The sequence below is a fragment of the Pongo abelii genome, chromosome 12 (assembly GCF_028885655.2).
Source record: "Pongo abelii isolate AG06213 chromosome 12, NHGRI_mPonAbe1-v2.0_pri, whole genome shotgun sequence".
Lineage (NCBI taxonomy): Eukaryota > Metazoa > Chordata > Mammalia > Primates > Hominidae > Pongo > Pongo abelii.
The window spans coordinates 110,436,610-110,464,525 of record NC_071997.2 but is presented as its reverse complement, the minus strand read 5'-3'; the positions used below and the strand labels follow the sequence as shown (position 1 = coordinate 110,464,525).

The window sequence follows — 27,916 nt, the reverse complement described above, 5'->3', positions numbered from 1 at the left end:
TTTCAGCCATCCAGTGTGTGGTAATTAATTGTAGCAGCCACAGAAAATGAACACATTATCTATTAGTATTTCCATCTTCTATATTTATTTTGTCTGCTCCTATCACATATACACAAGAATCCACAACTCACAAATGCAAAGACCTTTTCTGTTTTGTTCACTGCTCTATTTTCAATACCCCAAAAGATGTCTGACACGCAACAGAATACTAATAAATATTTAGGTTGAGTGTGGTGGCTCACACCTGTAATCCCACCACTTTGAGAGGCCAAGGTGGGAGGATCACTTGAGGCCAGGAGTTTAAGACCAGTCTGGACAATATAGTGAGACCCTGTCTCTTTTTAAAAAAATTATTCAGGCATGATGGTGTGCACCTGTAGTCCCAGCTATTGGGAGGCTGAGGTGAGAGGATCGTTTGAGCCCAGGATGTTGAGGCTGCAGTGAACCATGATCACCCCATTGCATTCAGCCTGGCTGACAGAGAAAGAACTTCTATGAAAAAAAAAGCAAACACATATGTTTTTTTAAAAAATAAATGAATGTTTCTGTCGAAGACATGAAATGCTAGTGGAGCTCAGAATGAGAATAAGCTGACACCAATGGGCCAGGTGTTTGAGGAAAGGCTTCCTGAAAAGGTGAATGAAAAATATCCTCCAGGAAGCAGCGATCACCACTGCTAAATGTTGGTTGTGGAAATGATTCCTTTGTTCTCTTAATTTATGCTGAGCTTCGTTTCCAGAAATTGCTTTTATCTCCTGAACAGAGGGCAATGGCCAATATGAATAATTTTCCGTGGATTTATTGCCACATGGTCACTGGCCACAGTTGTGCCTAAAAAAGCATGAATGGCAAAATGTTCCTTGTTCCTGCATGATCATCCTTTGTGAGGATGATAGTATAACAGGTGACAGCACATACAACGTGTAGGCCTGGGAGACCTGCATTTAAATCCTGGTTCTGTCACTTCTAATAATAGTGAACATTTATTCAACACTTAACCATGCGTTGTGAATTGTGCTATGTACTTTTGGGTTGACTCCGTGCCAGTTGTATAAACTTGGACAAGTCATTTAACCTTGTGTCCTCATGACAACTCTGAAAAGAGAATATTTTTATCCCTATAGTATAGTTTCAGCACAGAAACTGAAGCATGGGAAGCTCAGGATACTTGCTCAAGGTCATATAATTAATAACTTTTGAAACTGAAATTCACATCTCAGGTCATTTTGACTCCAAATTCCATTTATTTTCCAGTATAACCCATGCATCTCTCTCAGCTAACTTTGATCTGATCTTTTCTGAGCCTCAGTTGCTTTGTCTATAAAATGGAAATAATTTCACAGGATGGTTGATGAATTAAGAAGTCAGTGGATAAAATGTAAAGTGTTCAACAAAGGAACTGATAACATTCTTAATAGAAAATGCAGTTGAGCTTGGGATTTAACAATATAGCCAGCAAACTTCAGCTTTGGGGTCCTTACCTTTGTCTTTTCTGAGGTTGCTGTCTCCAACCTTTGCCTCTTCTCTCTTCACCCAGCTTTTCTGCTACTCTGTTTTCTCATCCTGCTCTCTAGAACAATTTATCAGACATTTCTACTTTAATGTATGATTGTCATCACTTTGCCCATGCTGAGGGATTTGACTTTTAAGCCCATCTCTTACTATTAATATATATATATTTTATATATATATTTTATATATATAATATATAATCATTATATATAAAATATGTTTAATATATAAAAATTATATATTTATATATAATATATAAATAATATAAATATATATTTATATTTAATATATAATTTATATATATATAAATTTATATATAGATATATATAAATATATATACAAATTTTCCCAAGACGGATGTGAAGGGGTAGGTTCTGAGGTATCAGCAGGTGAACCAGTAGTTTACGAAGCATCAGATTTTTAGGATCCCCTAAAAACACATTGGCTTTGAATAAGGATCTTCTCAGTGAGCAAAGCAGCCTCCTAAAACCCTGGCTATGATCTTTCCAAGGAAGCTTTCTGGGGCCTCTGAAGCTGAGCATCAGCTTCTCCCCTGGTCAAATGCAAAGCATTTCACACGATTTCAGACCAGTTGTTTTTCCGCAGATAGGACCAGTCCACACTCTTGCCACTTTGCAAGCTGTGCAAACATGTGTGGGCTTGAGGCAGCTCAGTTTTGAGACAGCTCTTCATCTGCTCTCCTCCTCCTGTGCATACACAAGGCCAAGTTCTGAACTGGTAAATCCATATGACAAGGAGGCCTGTTGGGGAGATGCGGTGTCCCCCAAGCCGATCTTCCTGCACACATGACCCAGAAACACAGTTCTTTCTTTCCTCAGAGAAGCGGCTCTATGCCAGTTTCTCTAACAAAACCCTCAAGGGTGGGGCCTACATCGCACATCTTTTGCTTTCAGCAGATGTTCCACAGGAGTGGCTGCCAGGGCATTTCTGTAGCAGGGAAGGTGTTAAAGCTTCAGGGCCGTCGGAATATGTCTATCCTGACAGATTGGGGGAAACATGCTAAAGCGCTTATGGTGATGAGCATGTAAAAATAGGGCACAGATGTCTAATTTAAAAGACAAGAAAATTTCTTGGCATTTACATCTTATTAGTCATTACTATGTTGTTCTTGTATTTTATTCACACATTTAACTTTGGGTGTTCCTCTGATTCTCATTGCCAACTGCAAGCTACCATCCCATAAACCAAAAAAAAAAAAAAAAAAAAAAAAGTACTATACATTCCAAAAGATCATTAAAAGCAATGGAAATTTCCAGTGATCTTTGCTTGGCACCTCATTTAGGTTTCCATGTAGCTGTGTTCAAACTAAAGTGTCCACACATTGGGCCATCTTGACCTGATTTGGTAACAAGGGAGGAGCTTGGATGCATGCAAAATGTGTCTATGAGGAGAAAAAGAAAAAAGACTAACTTTGAAAATTACCTCCAGAAGGCTTGAGAAATAACCTCTCTTTGTTTTAATGCTTTGGCTTTATGTTAATGTACATGATGACTTTAATAGTTTTACCCAATTCACATCCATAGTGTGTTGAAGAAAATCTGAGTGGAATTAAAAAGAAATAATAGTTCTACAGTTACATACACAGTTCCTATATTCATTAGCTTTTTATAAGCCTTACAATTAGAAAGAGACACTGGCTCATGGGCTAAATGGTGGGGAAAGATTTAACTCAATAGATAGGAGGGCTTTGGAATTTTCAAAATTCTAGAGCAGCTGGCTGTGCTCACATACAATCAGAAAACAAAAGCAGAGAAACCAAATATCAGATGAATAGTTTTCCCTTTCCAACGCATCTTAGGGCCAGTTTTTCTGTAGCACAAAAGCAAGGATCCTGGTCCATGCTGATAAATATCTTAGAGCAAAAGAGAGAAAAATACTGAATGTTATCAACATCATCAAAGCATGTGCTAATTAAATGAGTAGCACCACCTGGTGCTGTGAGAGGGGCTGCCCTTTTTCTTTTGGGCTCACAATACAAAGGCACACACACACACATAAACACAGTGGAGATGAACAACTGATTAGAGTTGTGAGTGACCAGTGGGGACATTACAACAAACTACCAAATTAAACAATTAATAGTTTAAGAGACTTTATAAATACTTAGACAGCTAAATCTCAGCTACAATGCACATTGTCTCTGTGGCATTGTGGAAATCAGAACATTCTTTAAGCTTCAGTTTCCTTACAGTTAAAGTGGGGGATCATTTTGCCAACTCACTCAAGGGCTGTAACGTGTAAAATGCTTGTCAGGTTGCTAGCAAATTCTAAACACTCAACAAATAGTAGCCATTTTTTGTTGATCTTTTTTTGATGCAATATCTTTAGAGACAAGTTCAAGGATAATCAATAAGTAAAGCAGAATCCTGTTTTTTAGCATATGTATTTATCACGAATGTTTATATTAACTGCACATACCTGTCTACCTTTGCACAAGCACTTGACCTTTTCAGAAGCCAATAATAGAACCAAATATGCCAGATTCAGGACAAAACAGAAATAACTATTGCTGTCATTTTAATGGGTAGTTTTGAGCACGTGCTGCTCTCGAGTTTGTGTCTTATATGAGCCTCCTTTTCTTGCTTGTGGAAATGAAATTTCTGTGAAGCAGTCCATGAAGAATGCTCAGAGTCTGTCATCTCAAATGTTCTCCACTTGTCTTTAGGAGGATGGACTGCAAAAGTTTTGTCTTCATATTGGAAAGTCTCATACCTAGAATCATACCTAGAATTCTTTTTTTTTTGAGACAGAGCCTCGCTATGTCGCCTAGACTGGAGTGCAATGGCACAATCTCGGCTCATTGCAGCCTCCGCCTTCCGGGTTCAAATGATTCTCCTGCCTCAGCCTCCCAAGCAGCTGGGATTACAGGTGCCTGCCACCATGCCCAGCTAATTTTTGTATTTTTGGTAGAGGCGGAGTTTCACTATGTTGGCCAGGCTGGTCTCAAACTCCTAACCTCAGGTGATCCACCCACCTCGGCCTCTCAAAGCGTTGGGATTACAGGTGTGAGCTTCCAGACCAGGCCCATACCTAGAATTCTAATAAAATATTTCTTCAGCTAATTCTCTCCTCTGGCAACTTTCTTGGCATACCCTCTCAAAACTCAGGGAGGGTCCTTTTTCTCATTAATCCACATTGTCAAAATATTTTTAATGAGTTAAGATAATGCATATGAAGAACACAACACAGTTCCAGATGCATGGGAAGCACTCAATAAGTGGTAGCTATAATTATTACCATTATTATTATTAGCCCATTTATAGAAAATCAATTTCTAGCACACTTTTTAAAGCGATCATTAAAATTAAAATCATGAATGCAATCACTATTTGTAGTACCTAATTTTATTATAATTATCTTTATCTTAATAATCCAAATATTACTAATAACTCACAGTTATTTCAATTATCATTAATTACTTCTAACTTTATAGCAATCTATAAAGTCAAGGCAGGGCCAGCCTTCAGCTAAACACTGAAGTAGACATATTTATGTTTGCTTCCTATCCTCTACTCCTGCAGTATTCTTCTCCTCTTTATCTTGTGAGGACTTCTTCCTAAAAGGGTCTGGATAGGAAGGGCACAGTGGCTCATGCCTGTAATCATAGCACTTTGGGAGGCCGAGGCAGGTGGATCACGTGAGGTCGGGAGTTCAAGACAAGCCTGACCAACATGGAGAAACCCCCGTCTCTACTAAAAATACAAAATTAGCAGGGCGTGGTGGCACATGCCTGTAGTCCCAGCTACTCGGGAGGCTGAGGCAGGAGAATCACTTGACCCCAGGAGGCAGAGCTTTCAGTGAGCCGAGATCACGCCATTGCACTCCAGCCTGGGCAACAAGAGCGAAACTCCATCTCAAAAGAGAAAAAAAAAAAAAAAAAGTCTGGATAAATTCGTCCTCAGTAAGGAGAACTGGCTGATACAGGCTAAGGTGTGGTCCTTCTGGCTTTCTCGGTCCTTCTCCTGTGTCATCCTCTCTCTGGCCTGGCTTTCAGTGGCTACCCACAAACCCCCGGTGGGTGACATGGGAACACTTTGTCCCTGTTTGTGAATGTTCCCAGAGTCACTGCCTCTGGAAGAGTCCTCTGAAAGGCCAGAACTAAGTTCAACAAAGTGGATTTCAAATGACAGACTCAATGCCAGGCATCCTAACTGAGGACATCTGGGGAGGGCAGGCATTTTGAAGAGGGAGTCCCAGTGTCAGAGAGATTTTTGTTTTGTTTTAGATTCGGAAACCCTGTAAGAGGGCATAATGCTGAGTGGCACCAATTCACCTAAAAGAAGGAATAATGAATCCCAAGTCACTCTGAGAGTGGCTGCCTGCTTCTCTGACAGGAATAGCCTATTAGTAGTGGTGGCTTCTTATAGAGTGACCTTGTCATTGTCATCAACACTTACAGAAAACACGTTCCGTGAGTCAGAGAAAAAAATTGGCCAAGTTGTCCCCAGTGACAGGATTTCAATTACAGAAGCTTAACACAGGGTTACTTATCCTTCAGGGGTCAGTAAGTTTTTTTTTGTTTTTTTGTTTTTGTTTTTGTTTTTTTTCTGCAAAGGTCTTGAAATTTCCCTTTCCTCCTCCTCCTTTCTTTTTCCTTTAAAAAAATGTAAAACACATCCTTAGCTGAAAAGCTACAGTTTTCCACCTCTTGCCAAGTAACTAGTAGAGTCATGGGAAGGAAAAACATTGTGGGCTATGACATAATCTGAAAAGGCTTCTGGAGAGAAGAGGACAGAGACGTGGCCTAATTCATCCACCTCCCCATCTCCAAACCCTATAGATATGACAGTTATTAAGTTAGTGGGTTGTAGATGACATCAGTGTAGACAAACTCTACAACTAGAAAGTTAAAACAGTATGAAATTTGAACTATACCCAGAGGTCTAACAGAGCTAGTTATCTACTGAGCAGGAAAGGGGAAGGGGCACCTTTCTCTCTGATTGAGCCCATTCTTTTTCACCATTCAGCTGAAAGGATAACACAGGCAAAATGACCTCTCTAAGAATGTTAGCAGACAACAGATAGCAATATGGAAACTAACAACCTGGAGGAGCTGTCAGAAAGGCAATGTGCCACTAGAGTTATGAACTCATTAATTAAATATCAGTGTATCAAATGGGCTATGAGCTATTAATTCGAAAGCTATTACTGGCTTTGAAGTTGAAATTATAAGAAAAGCAATTAAAAAGTAACTTCTCAATAAGAGTGCAAAGAGAGCATCGTATCCGTTTACGTACCTCAGCTCTTTAATTGGGGATTGAATGCTCCCTTAAAAGTAATGATTATATAAATGATCAAACTACTATTTTATTGCAAAGCCTGGATGCTATAGTTAGAAAGAAAATCTGTAATCTTCCCTTTGCTGCAGTTGTACTATGCCATGAGTGATACTCTCTCTTTTCCACATGAGTAAATAGGGATCACTGTGAAAAATACAAATCAGGGAGAGAGTTGAAACATTTAAGATCCTGATATTTGCTTTGGCTTACTTCCTTTTATTCACCACAACTGCAAGAGGGTCGACTGTGATCAAATAATAGATAGTAGTTTTGCAATTCAGATGTAGATTAGTGTAAAAATTTTTTAAAAAGATATTCTAACTCATGAATCTACAACATTGTTTTTTGTTTGGTTTTTGTTTTTGTTTTGTTTTTTTTCCAAAACAGAGTCTTCTTGCTTTATCACCCAGGCTGGAATGTAGTGGTGTGATCTAGGCACACCGCAGCCTCCGCCTCCTGGGCTGAGGGTATCCTCCTGCCTCAACCTCTGGAGTAGCTGAGACCACAGGCGCACACTACCCTCCCGGCTATTTTTTTTTGTTTTTAACAGAGGTGAGGTCTCTGACATGTTGCCCAAGCTTGTCTCGAACTCCTGAGTTCAAGCAATTCACCCGTCTCTGCCTCTCAAAGTACTGGGATTGCAGGCATGAGCCACCGTGCCGGGCCTAACATTGTTTTTCTCAACAAAGTATTTTTTAATCATATCCTAATAGTCAACTTGCAGCACTCATCTCCTTTAAAGTATAATGAAATTCCCATTCGCATCCTTCAGTTTAGATTCTCCCGATCTTCTGTAGCTTTTCTTTTTTGTTATACTTGCGTAGCCCTTGTTCCTCTCCCCTTATAATTTATCATTCTTTCATTTGTTCTCTTTATTTTAAATACACATATACAAGCCAAGCAGTTACTGGAATCATGTGGAAGTCAGGTATCTCTCTACATTTCATCCTTACTAGAGAAAGATTAATTAGGAACAAACAAATAAACAGTCTCTACGAAACAAGTTGTATTTGGGGCAGAGTTACCATTCTGGTTGTTTATACCAAGACATCATTTTCCTCCTGTCATGCTTGCACCAACCACTCCTGGTAGGGGTTTTATTAATGGACTAAAACTTAGTGGACTGGAAGCAGAAATGCCTATAGTTTATGAGGAGTGAGGAACTACTCTGAAAGAGTAGCTAGATACTTTGTATCTACTTAGTTGTGGTTTGCAGAAACTTCTATCATTTTTTTTCTCAGTGAATTCTAAAAGGTTCATTTATTCCTCTTTCTTTTCTGCAACAAAACAAAAATAATGGTGGGCAGTCCAAAGCTGGCACTGAGATGACTTCAACCCAGAAGATCCATTCATTCAACAGCTATTTGTTGAGCACCTTGTTTTGTCAGGCACTGTTCCAGGAACTTGAGATACAATGTTGAACTAAATAGACAAGTAACCCTGCCTCCAGGCAGCTTACATTCTAGTATTAACAATATTTTAATTAAATGTCAATATTGCCATGTAACAACAGCATTCTCAGCACACAGTGGGCTAGAAAAACTTTCTTTTCATCACTTAGAAACCTTAAATTACTCACCGTTAATCTCAGGCATTGTTAGGGACTGAACGTTTGTGTTCTGCCAAAATTCCTGAGACAGCCTAATCTCCAGTGCCATTGTATTAGGAGGCAGGGCTTCCCAAAGGAAGTGATTAGGACATAAGGGTGGAGCCCTCATGAATGGAATTAATGACCTTTTAAGAAGAGACACAAAGGATTCCTTTCTCTACTCTCCACCACGTGAGGAAGGACGTGGCAAGAAAATGGCCATCCCATACAGAAGAGGGCCCCCACCAAAGACGGACCATGCTGTCACACTGATCTTGGACTACCCAGCCACCAGAACTATGAGAAATAAATTTCTGTTGTTTAAACTATCCAGTTGATAGTATTTTGTTCTAGCAGCCTGAACTGACTAAGACAGGCATCAAAGGAAAGTAATGGAATCAGGAGGGTTTCAGAACTAATGTCTCCCACAGAGCAGCTCTGGGAAGCAGGATATCGCAGTGCCCACTTTGGTACCAAGAAACAGGGTCTCCAATCGCAACTTTTTCATTTAAAAGACATACGTTATTAAAAATCAAACCCTCCCTGAGATTCACTTTTATCATTTGCTTAATGAAGCCCCTACTCAAAGGCTCTGTAAGGATATATGAGGATAACATATGTAAAACGCTTAACACAGTGTGTTCGCCTCAGCAAGCAAGGGTGAGTATCCCCAGGAGGCTTGCGTTTGTTTTGACAGCCAGAAGCCTGCTGAAGAAATGCTGGCAGTCTCCCTTTCATCCAGGTGCAACGAGAACTAAGCATGAGGACATGGTGAGGGAGAGAGCCTGTCTGATGTCTTCCCCTGGGCTCAGGAAGACACATGGGTAGTTAGCATCTCCTGGGCCAGATGCAGAAGTTTTGTAAGTTTTATGAGAGTGTTGGGTTCTGCAATAATATCTCACATTTTTCTCCACAGCTCTTCTGGAAACAATTTATACTGTTTATCAAAAACACAGCCAAGACCATCAGATTAGCAAAATCCAGGATTCATATTTATCCTGTTGTTAATGAATGATGGAACAGAAGATACAGCCACAATTATCCCGTCATAACAGATTTGCCTCATTTCTGCCATGTGCTAGATTTTTGATCATTGAAACAAAAGGAGAAAATAAGTAGCTGCATTCTTCATAAGTCTTCCTGGTGCATCAATATTCTTTCCCAACTATACTCCTGATTCTTTTAATTAGGGGCAAACAAATCACAATCACAAAGGTATTAATGCTCATAAAGCTTAAAATCTCTCGAATCTCAAAAGAAATACTTGCTGTAATTAAAAAATGAAAATCTATCATTTAAAAAACAGTTTGACATGGCATATTTGTATTTTGAATTATAATAGTTAAGACTCTGATATTTATTTGTGGTTTACCAGCTGAAAAGACACAAGGGAAGGTACATCTCCATTCTCACTCCAAATTTGTTCTTTTGCAGCAAGAAGTGATTGTAAGAAAGTATCTGAGAGAACAAATGTGAATATATGGGTTTCAGGGAAGGAGGTGGCAAAATCACATGAAATATGAGAACGTTCATATCCTCATCCATAAAATGAGTATGTTCTAACTCTATAGTTTATCTCTTCCCCTGAAAAATTGTATTGTTCAATGAATCTACAAGTGTAAGATGTAATTCAACCATGGCAGCAAGTAGAGGTCATCTCCTCTAGGTCTAACATAATTAATGAAGGCAAATGGGCAGTCCAGAAGGGATTTAAGAAATTAATTTAATAAGTCTTTGTGAGGATATTTTACACGGTTGGCTCTGTGCTAAGTGCTGTGGGAAATGCGGCAGCTCGATAATACAAGGTCACTTGCTCAAATAAGGCACATATCCAGGGCAAACACAAAGAAAGATGATAGGCTTATTAAAATACTAATAAACTTTAAAAATCTTTATTAAAATGTTCTACAATTGAAACAAGATAGAATACTTATAATCTATGGATTCCATCATCTTTCTTTTTTTTGGGCTCAAGTTCTGTGTCACATTTACACTCCAATAAGCTTAATATTTTTTAAAGATTTGTACCATTGCTTTAGTATATCATGATATTGTCTTGCATTTTGCAGTTGCTACACAACTTTAGGTAATCTGATTATGTGATAGTATGAAGACCAAAGATAATGACTAGGCAAATATCACCAAAACCACTTCCAGACCAAAATGTGCTTTTCAATACATACACCTTTGTTAGAATAATCCAATCATATATAAAATTATACAACACTATGAAAAAAAATCTACTTCTATTGATGACAGGCTGGGGCACTGCCTTCTGCTGGGCCCTGTGCTTAGCATTTGTAACTGTTGGGAAAACAGAACTAATTCTATATTCCAAGGAAGAAAGAGTTTTGTGTTTGTTTATATGAAAATATATTTTAACTCATCTTATTGCTTTTTAAACACAGGTAGAAGTAGACAGAATAGCAAAATAAACCCCCATATATGCAGCCTTAACAGTGGTCAACTCATGATCAACTTTTTTTCCCACATGTATATCATGGGGATACACCACCAGCCACATGTAAATCAGTATTAATGGATAGAAATAATTTTAATACATTGTTCTAGAAGTTACAGAAAAGTTGGAAGAGATGAGTGAGTGAAGGTCAGAGAAGCTACTATAAGACTTCACAACATCTGAAAGCCCAGGCAGCCACAGGTCAATTCCTGGAAGATGCTCTCAGTTGCCTGTTGTATGGGGCATGGAATTTGAAGGACCTTGTCCAAGGAGGCAGTGGTTAATGATCTCTATTGGATGCAGGACTAAAGTGAGTGGTTTGACAGAGCTGACCAGAGTGGGACCCTGTATCTTGCCTCTGTCTTTTGTTTACAACTTTGCCTGCAGCTGCCTTTACTTCTGCATTGAAATCTCAGATCATTGTTTCTCATTGGCAGACTCTCACTTATTTATTTACCTTTTTTTTTTTTTAATTTTAGCCTACAGCACCTGGTATTTCCAGGTACTCTCCCATCCAAAAACTAACCAGACCCAACCTGCTTAGCTTCCAAGATCAGAGGAGATCAGGTGTGTTCAGGGTGGCATAGCTGTGGACCAGAATCTCATACAAAAGCATACTGAAAAAAGATTTGGGGAAATGTTGCCCAAGCTTCTCCACTGTGATGCAATGGAAAATAAAGATGAGGGCGGATATGAGGCTGAGCTGCTGACAGTCTAGCACAGCATCACACGTATATTACTCTATTTAAAATGTTCAACAACTTTAATAAACATTTAATCTTTATTTTAAAATAAATGATTAATCTCATTTTCACAGAAGAGTAAACTTGTGCATAAAAGGTTAAGTAACTCATCCAAGGTCACACAGTTGGCAGAACCATGATGTAGCCCTATGTTATGTATAAAATCTGAAGTCCTTAATCCTATTCACCACAAATACTATTTCCCAACATTATGTCAATAAGAATATCTTCAAATACCCATTCTACGATTTATTTTACTCTACCTAATGCATTTCATTGATCTGCCAGGTTAGTTAACTTATTAACATAGGAAATTAGGATAAATCAATGACTTTTTTTTTTTTTTTTTTTTTTTTTTTTTGAGGCAGAGTCTTGCTCTGGTTGGAGTGCAGTGCAGTGGCGCGATCTTGGCTCACTGCAAGCTCTGCCTCCCAGGTTCATGCCATTCTCCTGCCTCAGCCTCTTGAGTAGCTGGGACTACAGGTGCCCGCCACCATGCCCGGCTAATTTTTTTTTTTTAATTTTTAGTAGAGACAGGGTTTCACCATGTTAGCCAGGATGGTCTCAATCTCCTGACCTCATGATCCGCCCGCCTCAGTCTCCCAAAGTGCTGGGATTACAGGAGTGAGCTACCACGCCTGGCCTTTTTTTGTTTTTCTTGAGACAGAGTTTTGCTCTTGTTACCCAGGCTGGAGTGCAATGGCATGATCTCCACCACTGCAACCGCTGTCTCCCAGGTTCAAGTGATTCTCCTGCCTCAGCCTCCCAAGTAGCTGGGATTACAGGCACCTGTCACCACACCAGGCTAATTTTTTTTTTTTTTAATTTTTAGTAGAGAGATGGGGTTTCACCATGTTGGCCAGGCTGGTCATGAACTCCTGACCTCAGGTGATCCACCCGCCTCGGCCTCCCAAAGTGCTGGGATTATAGGTGTGAGCCACCGCACCCAGCCAATATGGCTTATTCTTAATAAAACCATATGGTACTTCCCTTTCTAATCACTGAAACATTTTCTTTTTAATATCTGAGTCTAGATTCTAGCTCAGTATTCATGCCATGGTCATCTTTCAAAATTTAATTTATCCTTATGTCTGAAGTATGAACTGAGACTTCCAGTTAAATGTGAAGATTTGAACTCATTTGATTAACTTTAGTGACTCCTAAATCCTCAGTGACAAAGCAAAAGGAAAATTAGGGAACAGCAACAACAACAAAATGACATGGTAGAGAATAGATGAGCAAGTGTTAACTCACTTAACAGACTCAGAGGATAAACACATAAGCTAGTAATGAGACTAACAAGAATCATGAAAATGTGAATATATGGTAGGAAACCCAGAGAGAAAAACACACATTAGAGGTTCAATAATTTCTAAAAATGAGTTCCAAGTGAGGCTACACAAAATGGACTGAAAGTCTATAGGAGAAGTTAGAGTCTCTAAGATACACTCCTATCTCATTGACTAAGTCAAATTGGGAGTTGCCCCTCTCCTTTAACTACACGTAACTCTGAATTTTGAACATCAGGCCAGCTCAGGTCAGGGGTGCTATGTTGAAAAGGTGCAATAATCAAAACCTTACAGAATGAGTTTGAAACCTCAAACTTCCTTACCCAACTTTCTTCTCCTTTATCCCTGGCAGCAAGGTTTATATTCTTAGTTAGATAGGATGTCCAGTTTCTGAAAAATTAAAAACTAACTTAGGAAGTGAATAGAATTACACATAGTAATGGCTGTGGGTTCTCAAAAGAAGTAATCCAACCACTTCACCCTACAATGACCTCACGAACATGAAAAAAGAAAAACACTCATGCATACAGACTTCCTCGGGGTTTCGCTATAAATATGAAAGGAGAGACAAGAATCAACGGAAGGGGGAGAATAAATTAACAGAGAAAAGGATATATAAGAATATATGAGAAAAGACAATGCAGAGAGATAAAATCCTAAGACAAAACAAAAACAAATAAAAACAAGCCACAAACATCTTTACTTTGTCCTATCTTCGCAGCAATAAAATAAGGTATTCAATGCACGAACAAGAACAGAATGCCATGAAAAGAAATGTCTGGAGAACCACAAAAAAAAACTCTTGAAGATTAAATTTACTGGAAAAGATGCAAGTTAAATTTAGGAAATCTCCCAGAAAGAAAACAGAAAAAGACAAAGATGGACAATAGAGAAAATAATATGAAACTAAGCAAAAAGATCATCAAAGGGTTAGCCACTTTGTTCAACAAGCGAATCATATAAATTCCATAAAAGGTGAGCCAAGAAATTAAAGGTAAGAAAAAGAAAGGCAGCACCTGACAGTAAAAGCCAGCTGGGCATTCTCAGCTGGGCCTCAGTTTTGCTGGAAACTGACCTAACACTCAGTGCTGTGTAGGCCTCTTGTTCTCCTGTCCAACTCACACAGTTTCACAGAAAATTAATATCAGACAAGGGCACTCTGTGTCCATGATGGAACAAGGCAAAATAAGGTACTCCATAATCCTGATGAGCACAGACAGAAACAAGAACATTGTCTAAACCACAAAAGTACCCAAATAGCCCTTTCCTAACCAATAGGAGTAAGTGCTGCTTTTTTAACCAATCAGAATGTTAGCAAATCTTCATTTCTCCCGCCTTCTAGAAAGGAATGATTAAGATGCCCCATGTAATCGCCCCTACTTCCTGACAGCATCCAACTGAGAACAGAACTCAATTCCTTCAACCTTTCCCAAACTCACTTACCAAAAGACCAAACCCTATAATTAATCCTTTAGTGAACCTTATTTCTGAAATGGGCCATGGTTTATCACAGACACTGTCAAAAATGTTATTAAATATCTTTCTCAGGAAAATACTACAAAGCAAAACAAAATGATGGGTAATTAAGACCGATGGACATATGGAAAAGGAAATTCATCCCAAAATATAGGGTCATAAAATCCAAAGATGATGGTGAAGGCAGATCTCAGGACAAGAGCTGGACAGCAAATCTAAAGAACAACTCATCAGACTGGAGCAGGAAGATGGAAAACTTCTCTGAGATAAACTAATTCATTAAATTTAACAAATCTAAATTGAGAAACTCCTTGGTGTGTTTAAATACGCCAAGAGGAAATATATATTGTTGCCTGAAATCTTGAGGATGAATTAATGGTAAGTATAATAAAAAAGGTAAATTAAATGATAAAGGAATTATTAACTCTAAGAGAGACAAAAAGGTAAAAATTTATAATCATACTATACTACTATTATATTACATGGCTCAGCCACAAATACTATTTCATAGGCAAATAATAAAAATGCTAAAATTAACCCAAACCTGCGATACAATCGTATTTTAGGATGGAAAAATGAGAAGCCTGTGTGTAGAGTAATGTATGAGGGATACTTATTTATTTTCAACCGCATAAATGCAATGAAAGTTTCTTTAAAAATAAACAGTAACAATATATGCATGTCACTTAGAATTATGGAGTTGATTGACTGGTAAAACCACAGGTTTAGAAAACCATGTATATGAATAACTATTATGAAAATAAAAATTAAACTAAAACAGAATAACAATGACAAAATTGTTGATGGAACATTATTGTGAGGGAGGCTCGAGGAGCAAAGCAGAAAATCATGGCAGATGAGGCAAGAGAGATAGTGAGGGCCTGCACCCTGCCAGGACTTCCAGTTCTGCTAAGAAGCTCAGCCACCAGGTTGTTTGCAACAGGAAGCCACTGCAGGTTTTTAGCTGAGAAGCAATTATCTCCAAATTCTATTTTACATAGATCTTTGGCCTGCAGCATGAAAATCATTTCCAGGAGAGCCAAGACAAGGAGGAGAATGAAGGTTGGAGGCTCTTGCACTAGTTCAGGTGGTTAATGATGGTTTTGGGAATAGGGTGGTTGGTGACACGGGAGAGTTAGCAATATTTAAGACACATTTAGGAGGGAAAATCAGCAGTATGTAGTGATAATCACTATGAATGGGCAAGCGTAACTGAGATGTTTCTAGTTTGCATAACTGAGAAAATGTTTGTGAACACAGAAAAATACACGCTTCCACCATAAAAAAAGATCATTGGAAGTTGTTTTTTGTGTTGTTTTTGTTTTTGTTTTGAGACAGAGTCTCACTCTGTCACCCAGGCTGGAGTGCAATGGTGCAATCTTGGCTCACTGCAACCTCTGCCTCCCGGGTTAAAGAGATTCTCCTGTGTCAGCCTTCTGAGTAGCTGGGATTATAGGCACCTGCCACCATGCACAGCTAATTTTTTTATCTTTAGTAGAGATGGAGTTTCACCATGTTGGCCAAGCTGGCCTTGAACTCCTGACCTCAGGTGACCTGCCCACATGGGCCTCTCAAAGTGCTGAGATTACAGGTGCAAGCCACTGTGCCCGGCCAGAAGTTTAGTTTTGTACCTATTGAATTTGAGATGAATTTGAATGCAGCTGCCAAGCAAGCAGCTTCAAGGAGAAATCTGAGCTGCAAACCTCACTTTAAGAGGCAGATCAATATTGATATTGGGATATATAAAAGTTGACATGTCAAGCTTGATGTGAAATGTTGATTATGAGAGAAAATATAAAATAGAAGGCTAGGACAGGGCAATGCTTGAGAAATACAAACTTTTAAATTAATTAATTAATTAATTAATTTTTTTGAGACAGAGTCTTGCTCTGTTGCCCAGGCTGGAGTGCAGTGGCGCGATCTCAGCTCACTATAACCTCTGCCTCCCAGGTTCAAGCGATTCTCCTGCCTCAGCCTCCCAAGTAGCTGGGACTACAGGCACCCACCACCACACCCGGCTAATTTTTGTATTTTCAGAAGAGATGGGGTTTCACCATATTGGCCAGGCTGGTCTCGAACTCCTGACCTTGTGATCTGCCCGCCTTGGCCTCCCAAAGTGCTGGGATTACAGGCGTGAGCCACAGCCCCCGGCCCTAGAAATACAAACATTTTAAGGTTTGTTAGAGAGGCAAGAATTAACATAGAAGAGTGTAGAGAAAGCAGGGGACAATTTAAAATGCTACAGCAAGAGGAAGTAAGGTGAGAACAGGAAGATGTCCTTAAGATTCATGTTTGTAAGTGTGACAGTGCCAATGCAGTGATAGGAGTAGAAGTCAGACCAGAGCATACTAAGAAGTAAATCGAGGATAACTATAATCAATAATAATATAATTGTACATTTTAAAATAATTAAAAGAGTATAACTGAATTCAGGGAATGTATACCCCATTTTACATGATGTGATTAGTATGCGTTGCATGCTTATATCAAAAATCTCATGTGCTCCATAGTATATACATCAGCTATGTAACCACAAAAATTAATATAAAAAATTAAATTAAAAAAAATAAGTAAGTCCAATGTCAGGAGATACAGACAACTCTTAAAAGTTAGGCTACTAAATAGGAGATAAAAGAATTCGCACGTCATTCCCAAGTAGCAGTTTCCCTTTCTAGGCCATCTTCCTTTCCTAGACAAAGCAACTACATCTTTGCTTAGATTAAGTGGAGCTTACCGCTGTTCGTAGCTCTCAGTTCCTTGGGGTTTTTAATATCCCTGTCATCCTTCCTACTATATCATATTTGTTTATGCTGTGTGTTGTTCTCACTTCCTTTCTCATGTCCCTTTCAGATCTGAGTCAGTCTACAAGCTCTTTGGCAACTTTTTAGGAACCCTGGGGCATTTCTATCAGTGTTGCTCATTAGAATCATTTACCACTATGATCTCAAACTTCATTGCTGATATCTCCCCTGCAAGATGGAATCACCTCTTCATTTAAATCTCATTCTTGGCCAGGAGCAGCAGCTCACCTCTAATCCCAGCACTTTGGGAGGCAGGGGTAGGTGGATCACTTGAGACCAGCCTGGGCAACATGGGGAAACCCCTGTCTCTACTAAAAATACAAAAACAATTATCTAGGTGCGGTGGCACAAGCCTGTGGTCCAGTTACTCAGGAGGCTAAGGTGAGATTACTTGAGCCTGAGAGGCAGAGTTCGCGAGGCTGCAGTGAGCGGAGATCACACTACTGCATTCCAGTCTGGGTGACAGAGTGAGACCCAGTTAAAAAACAAAACAAAACAAAACAAAAAAACTCATATTCTGAAATCTGGTATACTTTTTCTCTGAATTTTCAACATCTAAATACCTCAGATCCACGTCCTGTTTATTCACTTATCATAAATTTTGGGCATCATGGTCTCTTTTTTCTAAGATACCTTGGCTTCCAACACATAAACCACTTCTTTTTTGTCAGACAGAGACAGAACCTTGTTTAAGGCTCTCTTTTTAGGATATTAATTTTTCAGTAAAGCAAATTTATAGTTTATTAGATGTTTTGCATTTAGCTGTGTAAAACTTCTAGCACATATACAGTAACTTGAAACCTCTATCACTACATTCTCCCTCTGTACCACACTTGAGGCCTCAAATTGAAATACATAATTTCCTCCACTGAGTTGAGTGGCTTGGAGCATACACATATGTTCATCCACTCAACAAATATTTATTTAGTGCCTACTGTGTGCCAAAATAATATGGCTTGTTTTCCTTTCTCCTATCATCTGTTTTTATGATATATTTCAAACAAATTCTCTAAATTGAAGGCTGGAATATTTGAAAGGATAAACAAATCAATAAGATATATTAAAATGCTCTGCTCTAGCTCAATTCAAACCCAAAAATAATTTTAAAATGCTGATCCTGTGACCAACCCAATTTTAATGCCATGGAGGTTCATAAGAAATATATTTTAAAATAGCTACCATATCTTCATGTTTACCATGTTCTGAGCAGTGTTGCAGGCATTTGTACATATGCACATATGTAATCCCCACAACAACCTTAGGATATGTTTTCCTTTTTTTAACACATGGGAAAACTAAGATTAAAAAAATCAAAGAAGTTTGCTGATATCACACAGTAATTGGTGAACCTGGCTTACAATTCAGATCTGTCAGACTGCAAAGTGCCCTTAAGAAATTTAAAGTGTAGTTTTGGGGCATAGACACCCCTGTGGAAAAGTCATTGAGAAAATAACAGAACAAAAACCACAACAAAAACAAGCACCAAACAGCTTCCTGCAGGAATGACACTAGGTTCTCCATCCATCCAGTTCATTTGAGGCTCACATTTTGGGGTTCACACTCTGGTCCTGGCCCTCCACTGACACTTACTCTCACTGAATTGCATCATCAGAATGTAGTGGTGCAATCTCAGCTCACTGCATCCTCCACCTCCCAGGTTCAAGTGATTCTCCTGCCTCAGCCTCCTGAGTAGTTGGGACTACAGGCACCCACCACCACGCCCGGCTAATTTTTGTATTTTTAGTAGAGACAGGGTTTCACCATGTTGGCCAGGCTGGTCTCGAACTCCTGACCTCAGGCAATCCGCCTGCCTCAGCCTCCCAAAGTGCTGGGATTAAAGGTGTGAGCCACCGTGCCTGGCCTATATGATGATGTTTAAGGTCACTTGGTACTCACCCATACTTGGGAACATACAAAATGAACCTCCTTGACCAGGAAAGAACCCTGATAGCTTTCGGAAGCTGAATTCCTTCCACTACCATCTTCAAGTCCAGTTTCAAGTATAAGTTGGATTTTACTGGATCTTCTAAATGATTTTTTTGGGGGGTAGGAATTAGCTGACACAGAGAACAGATAATGATACTAGGGAACTGTAGGATGAAATGTGAAGCTTTGTTAGAAGAGTAAACCAGGGATTGACTGTTGTTCTTGAGTTTTTTTGGCCTTCCTCTGTCCGGGGGTGTCAGAGGTTTGAAGCACTTGAGTTAAATGACTGAGATTGACATTCTGTCAAATAGGCAAACCAGAGGGTTTTCTAAAAAATACTATATTTGGGGAAATCTTGATGAAAAAGGTAGAAAATATGCTGTTAGGGAAGTACAGAGTCAGACCGCTGAAACCCCTAACTCCGGTGAATTAGTGGTTATTACATGTGGAGGGAAGCACAAACTTTGTTAATACTTTCCCCATCCACTGTGAAATATTGAAACTCAGCTGTGATGTAGCATTTAACTGCACATCGAATCAAGAGTCCAGTAATAGAAATTGCCTTTTTGCAGTAGAAAACAGGGTTAGAAGCAAACCAAAATAACACATAAAACAGATCTCCATGGAGAAAATTGAAGGCTGTTTCTAGCATGTAAAGATCGAGGATGCAATTCTTGTTCTGTGAAAAGCTTTTTTCCTGGGGTTTTAAATTTTCCTCTTGATTATGTGTGGAATCAAGGGGTGTCTGCGTGATTGCACCCATGCATGACTCTGAGGAACAGAAATGGGGCAGACACAGACAGATGGTGACAGGCTCATTTTTAAGCCCAACCAGCAGGGAGAGAAATCAAGAACGGAAGGCAGATCACACAGTTGGCACTAAATTTTCATTTCCAAATTCTACATCCTCAACTGGCTGAAACTAAGTTTACTTTACTGGTAAATGATAAATTCAGAAAAATAAATTGTAAAAATGAGTCCTTTTATTGAACTAACTAGATAATTTTAAAATTTTAAAAAAATCATTCATACTCAGTGTTAACAAGGGTACAGGAAAATGAATGTTCTCTTCCACTGTACTTGATTTGCAAATTGGAACCGTCTCTCTAGAAAACAATTTTATATACAAATCATTATTTATAATGGAGAAGAATGACAATCTACTTTCTCAAAAGCAGAAGACTTCCATATCCATTATAGCACATCAGTACAAATGAGGTTTTCAACTAATTTTAAAGACAGAGGAACCTGGTCATGATACCATGTTTTGCAAACCAAATGAGATACAAATCAAATATCAAGTATCATTCTCATAGATGGATATATAGTGAGTTTTTTTTTCTGAAAATGCCTGACACACTGAAGTTATCAATTATAATCTCTTAGAGTACTAAGCAAGGAGTTATTTTATTTTTACTACTGCAGCACATTTTTTAAAATTTTACTTTATAATATGTATTATTTTAGTGAAATGTGTTTAAAAACAATATATTTTCTCCTTTTTAAGTACAAATCCTTTTGCATCTGCCAATGCATTTTTCAAAGTATATCGCTATGTTATCATAGAAGAAGAATTCTCCTCGGCTAGGAGAAACACGTCTATATTGGTTTTGTTGAGTCTGGGCTCATAATCCCTTTCTTCTACTGTGTGATATGACCAGAGGTGGATGTCAGAATCAGGATCACAGCCTGTAAAAAGTACAAACACATATTGCTCCATCTCTCAATTACTTCGACTCTCCACAAGACAAGGTCCGCAAGAGAATAATGGCCAGATATTCAAGGAGTACCCTCCATGAATATACTCTCTAAAACACAGATGTCTGCCAGTGGATGTCCAAAGAGAAAACAGAAAAGAATCATGATACTCAATTTGCATAAAATGAATCTTTGATGACTCTGGTCAGAGACTCTGACTGCTATATTCTATTACCTTCTCAGGTCATTGAAAGCCTACTATAGTTTTCTGAAGGCATCTTACTCCCTTCCTTCTTGAATCAATCCATTCCCCTCAAACACTCAAATCAACTAAAGTTTTATAATACTTCTGCTTGTATTTGTCACTCAATTTTGTCAGTTTCTGCATATACATTAATATGACTTTATACAATTAGTTTGCTTTTCTACAGACACTTTTCTATGTGCACATTCTCCCCCCCTTTTTTTCTTTTACTGTTTCAATTCATTTAATCAGCAAAACAATCTTGTAAGGCAACTAATATTATTAGCTCTCGTGTGCCTAGGAGAAACATGGGGTAGAAGGAGACTAATTTTCCCAGGGGTGCGTAACTAATTTGTAGTGAAGTTAGGACTCAAATTCAGGCAGTTTAGTGCCTAAGATTTTTCCTTTACCCTGTTACTGTATACTGGCTGTACCTGATATCTCTGTACAGATATTTTTTCCTTACTTGGTTCAAATGTATGACAATTTATCAGGCCTCAGAAAAAAAGTCTAATCACAACCCAATATGCAATATGCCTTCCCAGCTTAGCAAAAATGATTTAAAATCTAGAGTAATGATCCTCAAAATACTTGCAGATCAACTTTTAGTTTCACCTGTAATAATACGAAAACTAGACTAGACTTTTGTAATCCCCATCTCCCTGCAGATCTACTGAATCATAATCTCTGGAGATTGAGATGTATATCTCCATCTCCATCGCCAGAGCTTTTATATATATATAAAAGGTCCACAATAAAATATACTATATATAGCATATTTTATTATATATTATATCTTTTGTATACAATATTTTTGTTTTATATTTTTATTTTATATATATGTGTGTGTGTGTGTGTTCTACAATTGATTCTCATGCAGACTGAAGTTTCCCACCCATTAATCAAAGGAGTTGAGGGCATTTCCTTTTGGACCACTTGGATGGGCATAAGCAAATAAAATAAGACTGTATAGTCAAGGGACAAAGAGATTCTTGGTTTAAGATTTCATCCAGCAAGTGTTTAATATCAGGCCATCTTCCCCTAAAGTTTTGAGCACTTTCCTAATATTGACATGCATTACTTTAGGACAATTTAAGTACATAGGTATGCACTTTTTTGGCTGGATGTATGAAAAGATGGATGCAATTTTTCATATTTGTCTTTGGAGGAAAATATATATAGCATCAAATCTGGAAAACATTAAACATGTTTTCATCATGCTTATTCTTTTTTGTCAGAAAAAGAACATACATATATATGATGTTACTGATACTTCCCTTTCCGTTGCTTCCTGAATAAATCAACAGGCATTATTCTGTGCACTTATGGTATTGTGGTATCAATTTTGTGGTGTGGTGTGGTGGATTTGGGGACCTTTTGCATTGCAATGGTATTGAAAGTGAATTCTACTGAAGCAGTCATTTCTTCCAGTCGTTTTTAGGGTAGTTGAGAATATTCTGTGAAGCCTGATTAGAATAACTGCAAATGCAGTTTTGTCAACAATTAAAATAAGACACAAAAAGACAGTCATAGACTGTGAAAAGAGTGCACTCCTTATGTTTGACATGTTTGAACTGTTCGAATCTTGATCCATCACTTCAACTACTTTGACCTCTGTTTCCTCATACGTAATAGGATTGGTTTCTATCTAAATTTTCTAATAGGGCCCTTCTATGTTTGAGGACTGTTGAGTTCATCTTGGCTACTGTCACTATAAATCTGAATTTCATTGTAGAAACTTTATTGGTCAGTAGTTAGATCAAGAGACTGTAGATTTAGAAGTTTAGAAATATTATCAATACGAATACTTTGACTCGTTTAAGATGACGCCTGTGGGAATGTTTTCTAATCAGCTAAGTAAAAATTATTTGGCCTGTGTAAGGCTACTTTCTTTAGTCAAGACAATGGGGAATGGATTTATCACTTTCCCTAGAAAAGGAGGCTTTTGCATGAAAAAAAATTATGACATACTCACACAGAAATTGTTCATGGGGCACAATTTTCAAATAAAACGCTTATTATATTGATAGACATTGAAATCGCTGCTTGTTGAGCAGGGACATAAATATCCATTCTGCCCAAAACAAATTTAGCAAAATCAAAATATATAACACTAAGAACATTTCAGCTTTTCTCTAACACATGGAGCCAGCCTCACATGCCAACCCGATTCTATCGCCTCTCCTCATTAAGCTTGAAAGCATATTTTGTTTTGCTTTTAGCAGCTCCTAAAATTTCTTTGTCTCTTCGCACAGCACCATAAAAGTTCCCACCTGACAGATCATAAATTGTTCTCACAAAGCAGTCTGTTCCCCGGTGTACACTGGCTACATCCTATTCTCCAGATATATTACTAACAGCATTTATGCACTTTTGCACAAAACTTAGTTTCAAGATCTGGAAAATGCTTGACCCTATCCTATCAATTCATAGCAGGGAATGGCCCACTTTTGACAGAGCATTTATTCACACTGAGAGTGAAAGGAGAGAAGGTTTTCTCTGTGATGAAACATATTCAGAATGATAAAAAGTGGGTTATCTGAAGTCAAGGATACCTAGACACACAAATATAACCTGGATATTAGGACTTTCTCACACACTCTAGGACCCATATTGGTGGTATCTTTAACCCTGTCTCTAGATGACATTTAGGCTATGTAATTTGTTTGTCACTCTAGTATTTGTACCTTCATTCCCCAAGCACTTTTTTGAGAACCTACTAGATTCTGGACACTTTGCCAAGTGCTGTCTGGAAAGGGACATAGGCCCACCACAGCTGCACACAGATTTGTGGGTGGTGCATGTAGCTAGGCAGGTATATTCAGTGAAGTGTAATAGAGGTGTTATGGAGCAAGGAGAAACTTACCTTGTGGGAGAGAAATAGGAGTCAGGAAGGCTTTTATAGAGAATGTGAAATGTAAGCAGAAATTTGAGATCTGAATGGAAGTTTCTTAGCTGGTCTTTGGAAAGCAGATAATATATAAAATGTGCACAATTGGAAAAGTGTGTATAAAGTGGCAAGCAGTATATACAGATAGTATATATATATAATATATATATACACTATAGTATAGTATATAAGATGGCAAGCAGTAAACATATAGTATATAAGGTGGCAAGCAGTATATATAGAGAGATATATACACTTACATATATATGCACACATATATATACGCACACACACGTATATATATATAGTATATAAGAATGTCAGGCAGTTCTGAATGAGTGTAATCCATGTTCTACATGGTAAAGAGGAGGTGAGGCAAGAGAGGTTCATATAGTCATAGCCCAGAAGGCTGTGGATGTGAGTACAGGAGCCTCCCCTTTATCGGCAGTTTTGCTTTCTGTGATTCCAGTTTCCTGTATTCAACTGTGGCCAAAAATATTAAATAGACAATTCCAGAAATAAACAATTGATAAATTTTAAATCACATGCTTTTCTGAATAAAGTGATGAAATCTCGGGCTGTTCTGCTCCATCTCACGTGGGACGTGAATCATCTTTTTATCCAGCATCTTTATGCTGTACGCGCTACCTGTCACTCAGTAGACTTCTTCGTTATGAGACTCAGTCATGGTATCATACTGCTTGCGTCCAAGTAACTTTTTTTTTTTTTGAGATGGAATTTTGCTCTTGTTTCCCAGGCTGGAATGCAATGGTATGATGTTGGCTCACTGCAACCTCCGCCTCCCAGATTCAAGCAATTCTCCTGCCTCAGGCTCTGGAGTAACCAGGATTACAGGCTCCTGCCACCACGCCCGGCTAATTTTTGTATTTTTAATAGGGATGGGGTTTCACCATGTTGGCCAGGCTGGTCTTGAACTCCTCACCTCAGGTTATCCACCCGCCTTGGCCTTGCAAAGTGCTGGGATTACAGGCATGAGCCACCGTGCCCAGTCAAGTAACATTTTTATACTTAATAATGGTCCCAAAGCACAAGGGTAGCGATGCTGGCATATTGTTATAATTGTTCTATGTTATTATTATGTTATTGTTGTTAATCTCTTACTGCGCCTAATTTATAAGTTAAATTCTATCACAGGCATGCCTGTATAGAAAAAAACTATACACATATAGGGTTTGGTATTATATGAGGTTTCAGGCATCCACTGGGGTCTTGAAACATATATCCTGAGGATAAGGGTAGACTACCATATAAAGAGCTTCAGCTTTATTTCTGTGTTAATGGAAAACAAGTGAGGATATGGCATAGGGAAATTAAATGGCCAGATGTTGACACTCTTACTTTATTGATATTTAATTATTGATATTTATCAATAATATAAATAACTACAAAAATAATAACCGGTTTGATAGATTGCAAAAATGGCCACAAATTCTCTCCATCCCTGTACATTTGATCCTTTGCAAAGTGCCTCTTAAGCTTCTCCCATCCAAGGTGTAATGAGTTTCTCTGTTCATATAGTCTGCTTTGTGATGTCCTTTGTCAATGGGAAAACAGCAAACATGCTATCAAAGATTTGATGTCTTTCATAGAGAGGCTTGCACTCACTTGCTGTTCTTTCTATTATTATTATTATTATTATTATTATTGTACTTTAAGTTTTAGGGTACATGTGCACAATGTGCAGATTAGTTACATACGTATACATGTGCCATGCTGGTGTGCTGCACCCATTAACTCGTCATTTAGCATTAGGTATATCTCCTAAAGCTATCCCTCCCCTCTCCCCCAACCCCACAACAGTCCCCAGAGTGTGATGTTCCCCTTCCTGGGTCCATGTGTTCTCATTGTTCAATTCCCATCTATGAGTGAGGACATGCGGTGTTTGGTTTTTTTGTCCTTGCGATAGTTTACTGAGAATGATGATTTCCAATTTCATCCATGTCCCTACAAAGGACATGAACTCATCATTTTTTATGGCTGCATAGTATTCCATGGTGTATATGTGCCACATTTTCTTAATCCAGTCTATCATTGTTGGACATTTGGGTTGGTTCCAAGTCTTTGCTATTGTGAATAGTGCCACAATAAACATACGTGTGCATGTGTCTTTATAGCAGCATGATTTATAGTCCTTTGGGTATATACCCAGTAACGGGATGGCTGGGTCAAAGTTCTTGAAAACCTCAAACTGTATGTAAAGCAGTCTGGGCCAGCCTCCTGAATGATGACAGACATATTTCCCAGTCATCTTGTGACTCTGCCTAGCTGCCTGATAACAGGCTGACATGTGAGTGAGGCCATCCTAGATCACCTAGCCACCACCCCAGCCATGATGTAACCTGACAGCTGATTATAGAAATATCAGAGACAGAGACCAGGAAAGATCAACTCAGCTATCTCAGACCAGAAAAACTATCCAATCAACCCAAATAATTGTGAGTTAAATAAATGGTTGTTTAATCCACTGAGCTTTAGGATAGCTTAAAAAAAATTGACACAACAAATAGCACTATTAAATACTGATAGAATTACAGTGACGATTTGAAAACTTTTATGTGCATTACCTCATGGAATTACATATAAAACCTTATGAGTTGTGATTTATATCCGGGTTTTATGGGTAAGGGAAACTGATCTGTAGCCATTATTTTTGAATATTGAGTAAAATGAGCTACAGAGAAAGTCAAATAAGAAATCCAAACTAAACTAAACTAAACTAACAAACCGAAGACTGGAAAGAGAGTAATTCCTTGATTGGTGATGGTGATGTGCGGTCCTACAGAAAATCTATTTGCCTCCAGAGATTTTTTACAAAACTATCTCTACAGCCTCTGTGAGACATACCAACTTTAACAATTATTGTGTACCTGGTTTGTAAACTTAATTTCTGACTAGGTTCAGTCAGGAATACAAATGAATGGAACAGAAGTATGTTGGATATGAGAAGAAAACGGGGTACAGCACAATGCTCCTTTTAAAGTAGAAAAACCGCCTGAGCGCAGTGGCTCACACCTGTAATCCCAGCACTTTGGGAGGCCGAGGTGGGCAGATCACCTGAGGTCAGGGGTTCGAGACCAGCCTGACCAACATGGAGAAACCCTGTCTCTACTAAAAATATAAAATTAGCCGGGCGTGCTGGTGCATGCCTGTAATCCCAGCTATTCAGGAGGCTAAGGCAGGAGAATCACTTGAACCTGGGAGGAGGAGGTTGCAGTGAGCCGATATCGTGCCACTGCACTCCAGCCTGGGCAACAAGAGTGAAACTCCATCTCAAAATAAATAAATAAAGTAGGCAATCTACATCTAATTGTTGTCATGCGAAATGTGGGTCCAATATTTTCACAACTTCTAAGTCTTTAGAAAAACATGAAATCTGGGCTTCATGTGAAATATTCTAGCACATTTGACCATTGAAGAACACAGGTTTGAACTGGGTGGGTCCAGGTTCACTTACAAGCAGACTTTCTGCATTTCAACCATCCCTGAGACTGCAAGACCAACCCCTCCTCTTCCTCCTCCTCCTCAGCTTCCTCCACGTGAAGATGATGAGGATGAATAATTTTGTGATGATTCACTTCCACTTAATGAATGGTAAGCATCTTTTGTTTTTCTTATAATTTTCTTAATAACATGTTCTTTTCTCTAGCTTACTTCATTGTAAGAATATAGCATATTATACATATAATATAAAAAATGTATAAATCAGTTAGGTATGCTATTGGTAAAGCTTCTGCTCAATAGTAGGCTATTAGTAATTAAGTTGTGGAGGAATCAAACTTATATACAGTCGGCACCCCAACCACCATGTTGTTCACAGGTCAACTGGTTTTAAATAATTGTAACAAATTCATAGCAACGTAAAAGCCAGGTGTGATAAACTAAATGTTTTCATTCCCCCAAATTTCATATGTTGAGGCCCCGAGCCCAAATGTGATGACAGGACGCAACTGGACCTTTGGGAGGTAAT

The 27,916-nt window shown here is 38.5% G+C and overlaps 1 long non-coding RNA gene and 1 pseudogene across 1 annotated transcript in view; both read right to left on the bottom strand.

Moving 5' to 3' along the window:
• LOC129057743 (uncharacterized) overlaps positions 1 to 27,916 on the bottom strand; it is a 388,559-nt gene that overhangs the window by 7,511 nt on the left and 353,132 nt on the right. Inside the window, exon 14 of the long non-coding RNA XR_010136346.1 lies at positions 1,482 to 1,570. This is a non-coding gene — a long non-coding RNA (uncharacterized LOC129057743). The remainder of the gene's footprint in view (positions 1 to 1,481; positions 1,571 to 27,916) is intronic.
• Positions 11,339 to 11,456, bottom strand: LOC112132221 (5S ribosomal RNA; annotated as a pseudogene).